The 17,134-nt window shown below is 39.6% G+C and overlaps 1 long non-coding RNA gene across 1 annotated transcript; it reads right to left on the reverse strand.

The window, feature by feature from the left end:
* Window positions 1–16,153: 16,153 nt before the first annotated feature.
* On the reverse strand, window positions 16,154–16,680 carry LOC309796606. Its single transcript, XR_014292480.1, has 2 exons — window positions 16,427–16,680; window positions 16,154–16,368 (listed from the first exon to the last, which is right to left on the reverse strand). It is a non-coding gene; the product is annotated as an uncharacterized lncRNA (long non-coding RNA).
* Between the last annotated feature and the right edge of the window lie 454 nt (window positions 16,681–17,134).

The raw sequence follows: 17,134 nt of genomic DNA on the forward strand, positions 1-17,134 counted from the left end.
TACCTGTTGGCCATTCATATATCAAAGAAATCCTGAGAAAAAAGAACAAAGCAGGATGCTTCACACTTCCTGATTTCAAGCTACACTATAACATTATAGTAATTAAAGCAGTATGGTACTGGCCTAAAAATAGATAAATAGACCAATGGAATGAAACTGAGATCCCAGAAATAAACCCAAGCATATACAGTCAACTAATATTTAACAAGGGAGCCAAGAACACTCAATGGAAAAAAGAGATTCATTTCAATAAATGATGCTGGGGAAACTGGATATTTACATGTAAAATAATGAAAGTTGATCTCTATCTTACACTACTCACAAAAATTAACTCAAAATGGATTAAAGACTTAACTATGAGACCTGAAACCATGAAACTCCTAAAAGAAAACAGAAAAAAGCTCTCTGGCATGGGACATAGTAATGATTTATTTGGAAATCACACCTAAAGCACAAGCAACAAAATCAAGAATAAACAAGTGGGACTTTATCAAACTAAAAAGCTTCCATACAGCAAAAGAAACCATCAACAAAGTGAAAAGACAATCTACAGAATGGGGAAAAGTATTTGCAAATCATATATCTGATAAGGGGTTAATATACAAAGTATATAAAAAGTACACACAACTCAACAGCCAAAAAAAAAAAACACCAAATAATTTTTACTTCATTCTGAACCGTGTACCATTTATACTGCATTCGAATTGTCCTCTAAGGAAGCTATATGAAATGTTCAAAAACAAGTAAGAATGCAATGTAATTAGTCTATATTTATGTTTGGGGAAAGTTCTTTGAAGCAAATTATACACCAAGAGTATAGCTTCAAATAAGTAGGACTAAGTACTGTAAAGCAAAAAGCATGTTAACAGGACCTTTATCATTGCAGCTTTGATCTGCGATCAACTGCACCATTAGGCCCCCTTACCAACTGTTGGCACCTAATGCATATCAAGCCAAAGGTACTCCTTGTCAAGATGGTGTACTGAGATAATAGCAACAAAAACAAAAACAACCTTCTCCTTCAAACACAAAATAGACACTAGATAAAATATGACAAAATCATTTAAAATGCATGGTCAAGATTAAAAATAGGAAGAGGAAATACCTTTGTGCCAAAAACCAAGAAGGAACTCAAAAGTTAGAATGGCAAGCAGATATTTACATAGAACAGCTCTTGGAGATCACAAGGACAGGTCTTATAGTTTGTATTTTAACATCTATTCAAGGATAGCAAATAAGGACTCAGGCCCACGTAGAAAGCTAGAATTGAGCTCCCTGCATAAAGCTACATGCCCCCTCCCTGCCCCCACAATAAACATGTCCTTTATGTGAAACAGAGAATTGCAAAGCTTTGCCTACCAGCCAAGGGAAGCAGCAAAGTAGCTTGTCATATTCTCATCACTATGGGTAAAAAAAGAGTCACTTGCAAGAATGGGTCCCCAAACCTGCCTGATCCATGGAAATAAGACTCAAATTCACAATACCTGCATGGTTCAGGAAACTGAAGCCAAGAAATAAATATAAAAATAAATTTGAAGCAAGAAAATTCTATAGGGATCTGAAAAAAAGGGCCAAATTGACCTATAGGATTGCATCTGCAACAAAAGGGTCTGGGATACCTACTGAAAATAACTTCCTCTGAAGACTAGTTCATATTCAAGAATTACGAGAAAACAAAAGACCATGAGTGAGATTTTGGACCCCCTCAAAACTAGAAATAATTCAGCATTTAAAATGTACTTAGTTTAGGGCTTCCCTGGTGGCTCAGTGGTTGAGAGTCCACCTGCCGATGCAGGGGACACGGGTTCGTGTCCTGGTCTGGGAAGATCCCACATGCTGTGGAGCGGCTAGGCCCGTGAGCCATGGCCACTGATCCTGCACAACCAGAGCCTGTGCTCCACAACGGGAGAGGCCACAACAGTGAGAGGCCTGCGTACCACAAAAAAAAAAAAAAAAAAAAAGTACTTAGTTTAAAATCTCTTTGAAATTGTTTTTTAAAAAATAAAGAAAAAGGGCTTCCCTGGTGGTGCAGTGGTTAAGATTCCACCTGCCAATGCAGGGGACACAGGTTTGATCCCTGGTCCAGAAAGATCCCACATGCTGCGGAGCAACTAAGCCCATGTGCTACAACTACTGAGCCTGTGCTCTAGAGCCTGTGAGCCACAACTACTGAGCCCGAGTGCCTAGAGCCCATACTCTGTAACAAGAGAAGCCACCACAATGAGAAGCCCATGCACCGCAACGAAGAGTAGCTCCTGCTCGCCGCAACTAGAGAAAGCCCGCACACAGCAACAAAGACCCAATGCAGCCAAAAATAAAATAAGTAAAATAAATAAATTTATTAAAGGGAGAAAGAAAGAAAGAAAGAAAGGAAGGAAGGAAAACAAACAGAAAGAAAAGGAAACAATATAGTAAGAATAAGTGGATTTAACAGATGATCCAAGTAAAAACTTCCAAATTTGAAAAATGTAACCATCGAAATGTTTAAAACTCAGTGTATTAGACAATATATTAGACATCATTGGAAAGAGTTAAATGAACTGGAAGATAAAGCTGAGGACATCACCAGAAACACAGCACAGAGAGATAAAAAGAAAATATCAAAGTGAGGTGAAGAGACATGAAGGATAGAATGAGAATAGTCAACACATAGTCATCAGGAGTTCTAGAAACTTACAATGTAGAAGCAATCTTCAAGATAATACTTGCCAAAAATTTTAGAACTGAGAAAAGCTAGTGTCTCCAAATTCAAGTATCAGCATACTGAATCCCTAGCAGGTTAAGTTACAACAAATCACAGCTAGACACACTGTAGTGAAATCGCAGAACAATTAGCAGCCAGAGAGAAAAGACAGATTAATTGCAAAGAAAAGAATGCCACAGTGTATGTCAAATATATCTCAATAAAAGTGGAAGGAAAAAACAAAGAATGCCACAGTGGCTGTAGATACTGAATCACCAGTAAGAGATGTCAGAAAAAATAATATATTCATAGTGCTGAAGGAAAATAACAATCTAATAAGCTATACACAGCTAAGCTCTCATCTTAGGGGAGCATAAAATACTTTTATAGGCATATAAGTCCTGAGTTTATTATTCACAGACCATCACTAACAGAAACACTAAATGACACATTATCACAAGAAGGAAATAAAACTAGAAGAAAAGTTTGAGATACAAAAAGCATTGTAAACATATAAAGTGTTATAAACAGTTTGATATACCTAAGTAATATTACATCCACTACTACAATATAATACTTATATAGCACTTGCTATGAGCCAGATACTATATTTAGCACTTTACAACAATCTTTTGAGATAGGTACAGATATAATCCTATTGTATAAAGGAGAAAACTGAAGGCTCAGAGAGGTTAAGTGACTTGCTCACTGCCTCACAGCTAGTAAGTGATGGAGTCTGGCTACAGAATCTGTGCCCATAACCTGTTTGCTGTATTGCCTCTCCAATAAATATCAACTCCAATATAAATCACTAATAAAAATGGTAAATATAAGGTAAAACTAAAAATCTAAACAATAGTAGCACAGAAGATGGAATGTGTGAGCTCAGAATTAAGGCATCCTAAACTCATTTTATTTTTTAGGAGGAGAGAAATATTGATTAAATTTAATCTGTATTGAGTATAAAGTGTAAAACTTTAAGGATAAAGTTTTTATTCACCAAAAGAATAGAAATAAAATGTATATCAAACCAAGAGAGGGGAGAAAAGGAATAAGGAATCCTTGACTACTCCAATGAGTAAGTAATGAGAAAAAAAAATACATGTAATTCACCACAAAGGACAATTCAATAAGTTCCAAGAATACAATGCCATACAGACTTCTTTCTTTAATCACATTTAATACAATTAGAAGTCAGTACTTATAGCAAAAATGTGGACTTTAAGGAACTTATAAATGAAGTATGGATTAAAGAAGAGGTCATAATGGATATAGTGTTTGCAATAAACAACCCTGAAAGGAATACACATCAAAATTTGTGGGATTCGGTTTAAGGGGAATATTTAGGGGAAATTTTATAGTTTTAAGTACATATTTAGAAAACAGAAAAAAATGAAATTAATGAGATAAAAGTTCAAATCAAGAGGCAAGAAAAATAACAATAGAGTAAACACTACTAAAGCAGAAAGAAGGGAAAGAACACTAAAAGTCAAAATGAAATATTAATAAAAACAATAGAAATGATCAACAATATCAGAAGTTGGTTCTCTGCACAGACAAAAAAATATTGGAGGATATTACTACAGGTTTTGTAGAAATTTAAAGATAATACAATAATACTGTGAATAGTGTATGCCAATAAATTTGAAAATGTAGACAAAATGAATAATTTCCTTTTAAAATGTGCTTAAACTGATCAAGAAGAATATCAGACTAAAAGTACTAGAGAAACTGAACAGTAGCAAAAAAAAAAAAAATCTAACCACTAGACCAAGGAATTTTTCAAACTATTTTGCAAAGGAAACCTTAAAGGAAAAAGCAAAAGAACATTCATTTATTTAAACAGCTTTACTGAGGTATAACTGAAATTCAAAAAACTGCATATATTTAATGTATACAACTTGATGAGATTGGACATAAGCATACACTTGTGAAACCATCATCACAATTGAGGTAATAAACATACATCACCTCAAAAAGCTTCCTCGTACCCCCAGTTTTGTTTGTTTTTTGTTTGGTAAGAACACTTAACATGAGCTCTACCCTCTTAACAAATTTTCTAAGTGCACAAAACTATTAACTCTAGGCACAGTGTTATAGAGCAGCTCTCTAGAACTTACTCATAGTGCAAAACTAAAACTTTTAGCCATTGAACAGCAACTCCCTACTTTTCCCTCCTCCCTTGTCAACCACCATTCTACCATCTACTTTCATGAGTTTGACTACTTTTAGATACCTTATATAAGTGGAATCATGCAGTATTTGTCCTTATGTGACTGTTTATCACTTAGCATAATATCCTGAAGGCTGGTCCATGTTGTTGCATGAGATAGATTTCTTTTCCTATTTATTTATTTATAAATATTTATTTATTTATTTATTTGGCTGTGCCAGGTCTTAGTTGCAGCACGCGGGGTCTTTAGTTGCAGCATGCGGGCTCTTAGTTGCAGATTGTGGGATCTAGTTCCCTGACCAGCGATCAAACCTGGGACCCCTGCATTGGGAGCACAGAGTTCCAACCGCTGGACCACCAGGGAAGTCCCTCTTTTCCTTTTTAAAGTATGAATAATATTCCATTGTGTGTAATACCACACCTTCTTTATCCATTCCCATGTCAAAAGACGTTTTTGTTACTTCCATATCTTGGCTATGGTAAATAATGTTGCAATGAACATGAGAGGGCATATATCTCTTTGAGATCCAGATTTCATTTCTTTTGGATATATACCCAGAAGTGGGATTACTAGATCATTCATTCCCACCAACACATTACTCCACATCCTCACCAACTTTTTAAACTTTTGTCTTTTTTTTTTGACATCTGTCTTCCCTCCTCACCAAAACATTCACTGTAAGATTCACAAGTCTTCAGTCTTTTTGAAAATAGCCAATCTAACAGGTGTGCAATGACATCTCATTGTGGTTTTGATTTGCATTTCCCTGATGATTAGTGATATTGAGCATCCTTTTTTTAACATCTTTATTGGAGTATAATTGCTTTACAATGGTGCGTTAGTTTCTGCTTTATAACAAAGTGAATCAGCTATACATATAAATATATCCCCATATCTCTTCCCTCTTGCGTCTCCCTCCCTCCCACCCTCCCTATCCCACCCCTCTAGGTGGTCACAAAGCACCAAGCAGATCTCCCTGTGCTATGCGGCTGCTTCCCACTAGCTATCTTTCTTTTTTTTTTTTTTTTTTTTTTTTTTTGCGGTACGCGGGCCTCTCACTGTTGTGGCCTCTCCCGTTGCGGAGCACAGGCTCTGGACGCACAGGCTCAGTGGCCATGGCTTACGGGCCTAGCCGCTCCATGGCATGTGGGATCTTCCCGGACCGGGGCACGAACCCGTGTCCCCTGCATCAGCAGGCGGACTCTCAACCATTGCACCACCAGGGAAGCCCATAGCTATCTATTTTACATTTGGTAGTGTATATATGTCCATGAGCATCTCTTTATACACTCATATTGGCAATCTGTGTGTCTTCTTTGGAAAAATGTCCTTTTCCCATTTTTTAATCAGGTTATTTGATTTTTTGATGTACTCCCACTTGTCAATTTTTGCTTTTTTTGCCTGTGCTATATTAGTGTCATACCCAAGAAATCATTCCAAGCCAATGTCAAGAGGCTTTTCCCCAATATTTTCTTCTAGAAGTTCTGTGGTTTCTGGTCTCCTGTTTAAATCTTTAATCCATTTTTAGTTGATTAATTTTTCATCAATGTTTTATAGTTTTCAGTGTACTATTCTTTCACCTCTTTGGTGAAGTTTATTCCTAAATATTTTATTCTTTCTGATGCTATTGTAAGTTATTTCCTCTCCAAATAGTTCATTGTTAGTGTATAGAAATGCAACTGACTTTTTATGTTGAATCTGTATTTTGCAGATTTACTGAATACACTTATTAGTTCTAACGGCTTCTTTGTGAATCTTTACAATTGTCTACATATAAAATCATGCCAGCTGCAAACAGACTATTTAACTTCTTTTCTGATTGGGATGCCTTTTATATGTTTTTCTTCCCTAATTGCTCTGGCTAGGACCCCAGTACTATGTAGAATATAAGTGGTGAGAGTGGGCATCCTTATCTTAGTCTTAGTGGCACCCCTTATGCATACATTTTGGTTTTAGGTTACAGATTGTATATTGATTATTTTTTCTACTGGTTAATTTGAGATGATTTCTGGAAGAAGGAGGCAGTAAAGTCTTTACTTCAGTGGTCTTCAAGTGTTTCTTTGCACATTTTAAAGTTGACGCTTTTTTGTCATATGTGTAAGTAGGCACAAGGAATACAATTTTCCACAGATTGTGAATAAAATAAAAACTGCTAAATCATTATTTACTACTCACCATTATCTACTTTATTCTATTTTATTTTTTAGCTGTGAACTAGTATGATTCTTTTTTTTTTTTTGGCCGTGACTCGGGGCTTGTGGGAACATCTTAGTTCCCTGACCAGGATTTGAACCAGGGTCCTCAGCAGTGAAAGCACCAAGTCCTAACCATTGGACCACCAGGGAATTCTCTAATATGATTCTTTTTTTTATTCTTTTTTTTCTAAATTGAAGTATAGTTGATTTACAATGTTGTGTTAATTTCTGCTGTACAGCAAAGTGATTCAGTTATACACATATATATATACATTCTTTTTTATATTCTTTTCCATTATGGTTTATCATAGGATATTGAGTACAGATTCTCTGTGCTATACAGTAGGATCTTGTTGTTTATCCATGCTATATATAAAAGCTTACATTTGCTAACCCCAACCTCCCACTCCATCCCTCCCCCCACCCTCTCCCCCTTGGCAACCACAAGTCTGTTCTCTATGTCCATGGGTCTGTTTCTGTTTTGTAGATAGATTCATTTGCATCATATTTTAGGTTCCACATATAAGTGTATCATATGGTATTTGTCTTTCTCTTTCTGACTTACTTCATTTAGTATGATAATCTCTAGTTGCATCCATGTTGCTGCAAATGGCATTATTTCGTTCTTTTTTCTGGCTGACTAGTATTCCACTGTATATATGTACCACATCTTCTTTATCCATTCATCTGTCAGTGGACATTTAGGTTGCTTCCATGTCTTGGCTATTGTGAATAATGCTGCTATGAACATAGGGGTGCATCTATCTTTTTGAATTAGAGTTTTATCTGGATATATGCCCAGGAGTGGGATTTATGGATCATATGGTAATTCTATTTTTAGTTTTCTGAGGAACCTCCATACTGTTTTCCATAGTGGATATACCAACTTACATTCCCACCAACAGTGTAGGAGGGTTCCCTTTTCTCCACACCCTCTCTAGCATTTGCTGCTTGTAGAGTTTTTAATGATGGCCATTCATCATTATATGCAGATGACATGATACTATATATAGAAAACACTAAAGACTCCACACAAAAACCACTAGAACTGATAAAGAAATTCAGCAAGGTAGCAGGATACAAGATTAACATACAGAAATCGGTTGCATTTCTTTACACTAACAATAAAATATCAGAAAGGGAATGCAAAAAAAAAAACTTCTCAAATTGTATTATACAATTGTATATTTAAATACATAAAATTGTATTATTATGTATTTAAATATACATAGTTGCTGTTTTTCCTTGACCTCATACATCCATTCCATCCCTCCCAATATTTTTATCATAATATATTTTTATACTTGAATGCCTATAATTAAGCCACATCAAAATATACACATAAATTGAAATTAATTAAAAAAAATTTTTCTATGAACACAAGGCTCTATATGTCTTTTTTCTGGATTACATTATAATTACAATATCACTGTTACACAGTTTTTTAAAATAACATAAATATATTTAGTATTTTGATAAAATTATTAAACCTAAAAATAAAATTTTACTGCAAATTCATTTCTGAGTGCATTGGATGAGGATAGGTTCTCAATTAACTTAAGCATCTCTGAATTAATACTACTTTTTGATGGAATGAGACAGGGTTCAGCATCAATTCTATCCCTCTTTTACATTTTTGTATGTGTGAGGGCTAAGAAACTTTGTTCACATAAACAAGTATTTAAAAAGTTTGGGGGTTTCCCTGGTGGCGCAGTGGTTGAGAGTCCGCCTGCTGATGCAGGGGACACGGGTTCATGCCCCGGTCCGGGAGGATCCCACATGCAGTGGAGCGGCTGGGCCCATGAGCCATGGCCGCTGAGCCTGCATATCTGGAGCCTGTGCTCCGCAACGGGAGAGGCCACAGCAGTGAGAGGCCTGCGTACCACAAAGGAAAAAAAATGAAAAAAAAAACCTGACAAAATGTTAACATTTATTAATATTGGATGTGATATATCGGTGTGTCTCTTCTAGTACTCACTCTACTGTTCTATGAATTTAAAATATCTCATTTGACATAACTTATTTCAAGTTGACAATGGTTAAAAGGACCTAATGAGAACATTCTGCTCAAGTCTGAGGACAAGCCCACCCACTGTCTAGCACATCTGATTCCATTATGGCATTTAGTTGCTTTGACTCTCAGACTTCACTGTGAAGTTCAAGATGTACTTTTTAAAATAACCATTCAAATCCACTGAGAAAGTGCGTAGCGAATGTAGAGGCTCGTCAAATTGAAAGTCCCAAATATGGCCGATGGGCTTGTATATTTAACCAGCCTCCACCACCACTCCATCACCAATCACTGTAACCACATCCACACACTGAAAATGCACTGTGTAGCAGGATCCTTGAGAACATGATGATAGCCAAAGCTTGATAACCAGGATATTTGACCTAGGGAACTGATGGGGTTGGGATAGGGTAAAGAATGACTCTGAAACTACCTAGCCTGAAAGAGGTGGCATAAACGGTAAATACTAAGCTTGACTACATAGCTTAGATGCCCAAAACAAAGAAGTGTTCATTGAGTACTACCACACCAAGGCTCTGTGAAGATCATTGCAAAAGCAGCCTGTTAGGTGAGAAGTACAGACTGATCGACCTGGTGACCTGGGTTCCAATCCTGGTCTCCTAGCATGTGCTAGCTTAGTGATCTTGAACATGTTCCTTAATCTATGCAAGGATTAGTGTCATTGCATGTAAACTGGGGGTTATAACTATCTGATTGTTGTGAGAATTAAATGAAATGTTTTGTTTGTTTGTTTTGGCCAAGCCACACGGCATGTGGGATCTTAGCTCCCCGATCAGGGATTGAACCCGTGCCCCCTGTGGTGGAAGCATGGAGTCTTGACCACTGGACCATCAGGGAAGCCCCTAAATGAGATGATTTTATGTAATAGGTCCTGGTTAAACCTAGCACAGAGTGAGCATTCACTCAAAGCACGTTCCTTTCGTTTTATCATTTTCTAAAAGACATTTTCACACGATTTTAGGTATTGGAGGTTGAGAAGAATAAACAGATAAATACATGAATGATAGTTTGACATTAGGGAGGGTATGAGTGCTGAGTAGATACTGATACTCAAGTTTGGGATAGTGCCCTGGTTAAAGAGCTCTGGTGTCCAACTGTCTGGGTGCAATTCCTGGCCCTGCCATGTTCTAGATATATAAACATAGACAAATCATCTGTCTGTGCTCAGTCCCTCAGCTATAATATTGCTGTTATAGACTGAATGTGCCCCCGTAAAATTCATACGTTGAAACCTAATCCCCAGCGTGATGGTATAAGGAGGTGGGGCCTTTGGGAGGTGATTAGGTCAGAAAGGTGGAGCCTTCTTGATTAGGACCAGTGCCCTTACAAAAGATACCCCAGAGAGTTCCCTAGCCCCTTTCACCAAGTGAGGACACAACAAGAAGCTGCCCATTTATGAACCAGAAAGTATGCCCTCACCAGACACTGAATCTGCCAGCAACTTGATCTTGGATTCCCCAGACTCTAGAACTGTGAGAGACAAATTTCTATTGTTTATAAGCCACTCAGTCTAAAAGACAAGTGCCTTCCTCATGGGATTGTTATAAGGACTGAAAAGGGATAATCAATGTGATGCTTTAGCATTGTGATTGGCACATTGTAAGTACTCAGTGTTTGTTATTTTACACACATACACACCCAACTTTATTCAAGGCCCTATTCCCAACAAACCATGCCTCTATGACTTTCTATTACAGTTGTTTCTTCAAAAAACTGCTGAAGGAGTGCTTTAATTGACAGCCAAGGTGAACAATCATTCCTTTATAGCCTTGCTTCTCAAAGTATGTTCTGCAGAGATCAGCAACATCAGTGCTACCTGGGAGCTTGTTAAAAATGCAGAATCTCAAGCCCCACCCCAGACCTACTGCATCAGAATCTGCATTTTAACAGGATGCCCAGGTGTTTCCAATGCACGACATAGACTGAGAAGTGCTCATTGATACCTCGAGACTGAGTAGTGCTCATTTATACCTCGACCTATACTCTTGTCCCCACTGTGAAACGCCTTACAGTCTGGTAGCAGGCAGAACTCCCTCTAGTGCTTTCAAGAAAGGCTCCACTGTGACTTTGATCTCTTTTGCAAGTTCTCAGTGTCCTCTGGCCTGGCCAGCCCTTCCTTCCAGGACAAAGACAGACAAATCTACTTCTGCTTCACTTCCAGCACTGAGCACAGCACTTGTTAGCCTGGTCTCTCCAACTCGATTGTAAACTCCTTGAAGGCAAGGACCAGGCTTTATGTTTCTCCTGTGTCCTACCCTTTCTCTCAGATGCTCAGTGTAAAGGAAGTATAGCTGTCAACCTCAGCATCTTGATTATGATCATTTTGGCAGAACTTCTTGGAGGGAGAAATTCTCTAACTGCCATGGCTCAAGGTAGCAGTTCAAAGGGAGTGTCAGAAAGAGTAGCCAAACGCCGTCCCTAGCACTCCCGATTCCATTCCAGAAAGCTGTTTTCCCAAGTGAGCAATGATGCTGACAGGGTCAAGTGCATCCTGGGATGGCTTGCCTGTTAGCCATACTGTTGGCCTGCCCATCAGGCCACCTGTCCTGAAGATTCAGAAACCCTCAGAATAACAACCCTGGAGGCAGCCACGGCACCAGCCATGGAGTAAGAAGAAAGACTAGATAATTTTGGGGGAAATTTTTCTCTTTTTTTTTTCTTTTCAGGCACTGAAAAGGCAAGTAAGAGAAGGGGGAATAAGGTTGAGCTTGGATGAGCACCATGCTAACTAAGCACTTTATACAGATTCTTATTTATTTTATCCAACCTAAGTTGTTTCTTTTTATTTTTATATGATTTCTAACTCACAAAAAGATTTGCAAGAACAGTACAGGAACTTCTGTATACCCCTACATGGACTCACCAACTGTTTACATTTGTCCCATTTGTTTTATCATTTTATCATTCATTTTCATTCCCTCTCTCTCTCTCTCTCTCTATATATATATATATATATACATATATACATATATATGTGTGTGTGTGTGTGCGTGTGTGCATGATATGTATGTATTTGTATACACACAAACCTGAACATAATTTCTTTTTCTGAACCATTGTGATGGAGACATGTGCCACTCAACCCTTAAATACTTCAACGTGTATTTCCTAAACAATGCCATTCTCTTTTTTTATTGGGTAAAATATACATCATGAAGTTTACCATTTTAACTATTTTTAAGTGTACAATTCAGTACAATTAAGTACGTTCACACTGTTGTGCAATCATCACCACTATCCATCTCCAGAATGTTTCCATCCTCCCAAACTGAAACTCTGTACTCATTAAACAATAACTCCCCATTTCCCACTCCCCCCAAACTCCGATACCCCCAGTTTCGTTTCTGTCTCTATGAATTGGCCTACTCTAGGTACCTTATATAAGACGAATCATGCAGTATTTTTCTTTTTGGAACAGACTTATTTCACTTAGCATAATGTCTTCAAGATTCATCCAGGTTTCAGCATATGTCAGAATTTCCGTCCTTTTTAAGTCTGAATAACATTCCACTGTATAGATGGACCACATTTGTTTATCCCTTCATCTGGTGATTGATACTTGGATTAAGTCCATCTTTTGGCTACTGTGAAAACTACTGCTGTGAACATGGATGTACAAATCTGTTACAGTCCCTGCTTTCAGGGGGTTTTTGGAATAAACCCATAAGTGGAATTGCTGCATCATATGGTAATTGTATTTTTAATTCTTTGGGAAACCACCATACTGCTTTCCACAGGGGCTGCACCATTTTACATTCCCACCAGGAGTTGCACAAGGGCTCCAATTTCTCCACATCCTCACCAACACTTCTTATTTTCTATTATTTTGATAATAGCTAACCTAATGGGCATGAAGTAGTATCTCATTATGGTTTTGATTTGCATTTCCCTAACAGTAGTGACAAGGAGCATCTTTTATATGTTTGTGACCCATTTTTATATCTTCTTTGGAGAAATGTATATTCAAGTTTAATTTAGTTCTTTTGTTGTTGTTATTGAGTTATATGACGTTTTTATATATTTGGATATTAATCCCTTATTAAATATATAATTTGCAAACATTTTCTCCCACATCATGGGTTGCCTTTTTACTCTGTTCATAGTATTTCTTTGATGCACAAAAGTTTTTAATTTTGATGAAGTCCAATTTATCTATTTTTTCTTTTGTTGACTGTGCTTTTGGTGTCATATATAAGAGATCACCGCCAAATCCATTTTTATGAAGACTTCCCCTATGTTTCATTCTAAGAGTCTTACAATTTTAGCCTGTATATTTAGGTCTTTGATCCTCTTTGTGCTAATCTTTGTATATGATATAAGGTAACGGTCCAACTTCATTCTTTTACATATACATATCCAGTTTCCCCAGGACCACTTGTTGAAAGACTGTCCTTTTCCCATTAAATGACTTTGGCATCCTTGTCAAAAATCAATTGACCTTATATATATGGGTTTATTTCCAGACTCTCAATTCTATTCCATTAATCTATATATCTACCCTTATGCCTTTACCACACTTTTAAAAATTACTATAACTTTTCAGTAAGTTTTGAAATGGGGAAGTGTGACTCCTTGCTATGGATTGAATGTTTGTGCTCTTCCAAAATTCACATGATGAAATCCCAACCCTTAGCGTGATGGTATTTGGAGGTGAGGTCTTTAGAAGGTGATCAGCTCATGAGAGCAGAGACCTTATAAGTGGGATTAGTACCCATATAAAAGAAACCCCAAAGAGCTCCTTTGCCCCTTCTGCTATATGAGGACACAGTGAGGAGATAGCCATCTATGAACCAGAAAGCAGGTCCTCACCAGATGTCAAATCTGTTGTGCCATGTTCTCGGACTTCCTATTTGTAGAGACGTGGATGGATCTAGAGACTGTCATACAGAGTGAAGTAAGTCAGAAAGAGAAAAACTTCCTAGCCTTCAAAACTGTGAGAAATAAATTTCTGATGTTTATAAGCCACTCAACCTATGGTATTTTGTTATAGCGGCCTGAATGGATGAAGACACTCCTCCAAATTTGTTTTGGTTTTTTAAAAATTGTTTTGGCTATTCAGGGTCCCTTGTCATCTAGGATATCTAATTTTTTGGCATGCAATTATTCACAGTATTGTCTTATAATACTTTTTATTTCTGTAGGTCTGTAGTAATGTCCTTAACTTCATTTCTGATTTTAGTAATTTGAGTCTTCTTTTTGTGTTTCTTGGCCAGTCTAGCTAGAGGTTTGCAAATTTTGTTGATCTTTCTGAAGAACCAACTTTTGGTTTGGTTGATTGTATTGTTTTTCTATTGTGTCCTTTAAAAATTTTCCACTCAACTCATTCCTTCCTTCTGCTACTGTAGGGTTTAGTTTGCTCTTTTTTTCTTTATGGGGCAAAGATAGGTTATTGATTTGAGATCTTTCTTCTTTGTTAATGTAGGTGTTTATAGCCATAAATTTCCCTCTGAGTGCTGCTTTCACTGCATCCATTATGTTTTGGTATAACGTCTTTTCACTTTCATTCACCTCAAAATGTTTTATAATTTCTTTTGTGATTTCATGTTGATCCATTGGTTGTTTAAGAGTGTGTTGTTTGGAGCCGGAGGAAGATGGCGTAAGAGTAAGACGCGGAGATCACCTTCCTCCCCACAGATACATCAGAAATTCATCTACACGTGGAACAACTCCTACAGAACACCTACTGAACGCTGACAGAAGACCTCAGACCCCCCAAAAGGCAAGAAACTCCCCACATACCTGGGTAGGGCAAAAGAAAAAAAGAATAAACAGAGACAATAGGATAGGGACGGGACCTGCACCAGTGGGAGGGAGCCGTGAAGGAGGGAAGGTTTCTACACACTACAAGCCCCTTCGCGGGCGGAGACTGCAGGTGGCGGAGGGGGAAAGCTTCGGAGTAGCGGAGGAGAGCGCAGCAACAGGGGTGTGGAGGGCAAAGCGGAGAGATTCCGGCACAGAGGATCGGTGCCCTCAGGCACACACCAGCCCGAGAGGCTTGTCTGCTCGGCCGCCGGGGCGGGCGGGGCTGGGAGCTGAGGCTCGGGTATCGGCTTTCAGATGGAGCGCAGGGAGAGGACTGGGGCTGGCGAGCCTGAAGGGGTTAGTGCACCACGGCTAGCCCGGAGGGAGTCTGGGGAAAGGGTCTGGAGCTGCCGAAGAGGCAAGAGACTTTTTTCCCTTTTGTTTCCTGGTGCGCGAGGAGAGGGCATTAAGAGGGCTGCTTGGGGAAGCGCCGGAGACAGGCGCGAGTCGCGGGTAAGGCGCGGACCTCGGAGACGGGCGTGGGACCCTGGGGCTGCCGCCGCCACCACTGCCACCGCCGCCGCCGCCGCAGGGCCTGTGTGCGAGCGCGGGTCACTGTCCGCCCTGCCTTCCGGGGGGCCTGTGCACCCCGCCACTGCCAGGGTCCCGGGACCCGGGGACGGCTTTCCCGGGAAAGCGCACGGAGTGCCATGGGCTGCTGCAACGTCACGCCGGCCTCTGCCGCCGCAGGCCCGCCCCACACTGCGCGCCCCTCCCTCCCCTCTGCCTGAGTGAGCCAGAGCCCCTGAATCAGCGGCTCCTTTAAACCCGTCCTGTCTGAGCGAAGAACGGACGCCCTCCGGCGACCTACGTGCAGAGGCGGGGCCAGGTCCAAGGCTGAGACCCGGGAGCTGTGAGAGCAGAGAAGAGACAGGGAAATCTCTCTGTGCAGCCTCGGAGGCAGCGGATTAAAGCTCCACGGTCCATTTGATGTGCCCTGCGTCTGTGGAGTGCATGAATGGACAGCGAATCATCCCAAATTGAGGAAGTGGACTTTGAGGACAAGATTTAAGACTTTCCCCCCTTTTTCTCTTTTTACAACGAATTAGCCCAAATTAAGGAGGTGGACTTAGCAAGATTTCAGACTTCTCGCCCTTTTCCTCTTTTTACAACGAATTATCCCAAATTGAGGAGGTGGACTTAGAGAGCAAGATTTTTTATTTTTCCCCCTGCTCTCTTTTTGTGAATGTGTATGTGTAATCTTCTGTGTGAGATTCTCTCTGTATAGCTTTGCTTCCACCATATGTCCCAGGGTTCTATCGGTCCGTTTTTTTTTTCAATAATTACTTTTTAATTTTAATAAAGCTACTATATTTCATACTTTATTCTATTTTACTTTACCTGCTCTTTCTTTTTTTCCTACCTTCCCTTCCTCCCTCCCTCCCTCCGCTCCTCCTTTCCGTCTTTCTTTTTCTTTCCTCCCTCCCTCCCTCCCACCCTTCTTCTTTCCACTTTCTTTTTCTTTCCTTCCTCCCTCCCTCCCTCCTGTCTTTCTTTCTTTCTTTCCTTCCTCCCTCCCTCCCTCCCTTCTTCCATTCACTCTTCCTTTTGCTTTCATTCCTCCCTCCCTCCCTCCTTTCTTTCCTTCTTTCTTTCCATCCTTCCTCCCTCCCTCCCTCCCTCCTTTCTTTCTTTCTTCCGTCCTTCCTTCCTTTCTTCCCTTCTTCCTTTCTTTCCCTCTCTCTTTCTTTCTTCTACTAATTCTTTCTTTCTACTTTTTCTCCCTGTTATTCTGAGCCGGGTGGATGAAAGGCTCTTGGTGCTGCAGCCAGGAGTCAGTGCTGTGCCTCTGAAGTGGGAGAGCCAACTTCAGGACATGGGTCCACAAGAGACCTCCCAGCTCCACATAATATCAAGCAGCAAAAATCTCCCAGAGATCTCCATCTCAACACCAGCACCCAGCTTCAGTCAACGACCAGCAAGCTACAGTGCTGGTCACCCTATGCCAAGCAACTAGCAAGGCAGGAACACAACCCCACCCATTAGCAGAGAGGCTACCTAAAAACATAATAAGGCCATAGGCAACCCAAAACACACCATCAGACGTGGACTTGTCCACCAGAAAGACAAGATCCAGCCTCAACCACCAGAACACAGGCATTAGACCCCCCACCAGGAAGCCTACACAACCGACTGAAACAACCTTAGCCACTGGGGACAGACACCAAAAACAACGGGAACTACGAATCTGCAGCCTGCAAAAAGGAGACCCCAAACACAGTAACATAAGCAAAATGAGAAGACAGAA

This window comes from Mesoplodon mirus, assembly GCF_964341445.2.
Source record: "Mesoplodon mirus genome assembly, chromosome: X".
In the NCBI taxonomy this organism is placed as follows: Eukaryota; Metazoa; Chordata; class Mammalia; order Artiodactyla; family Ziphiidae; genus Mesoplodon; species Mesoplodon mirus.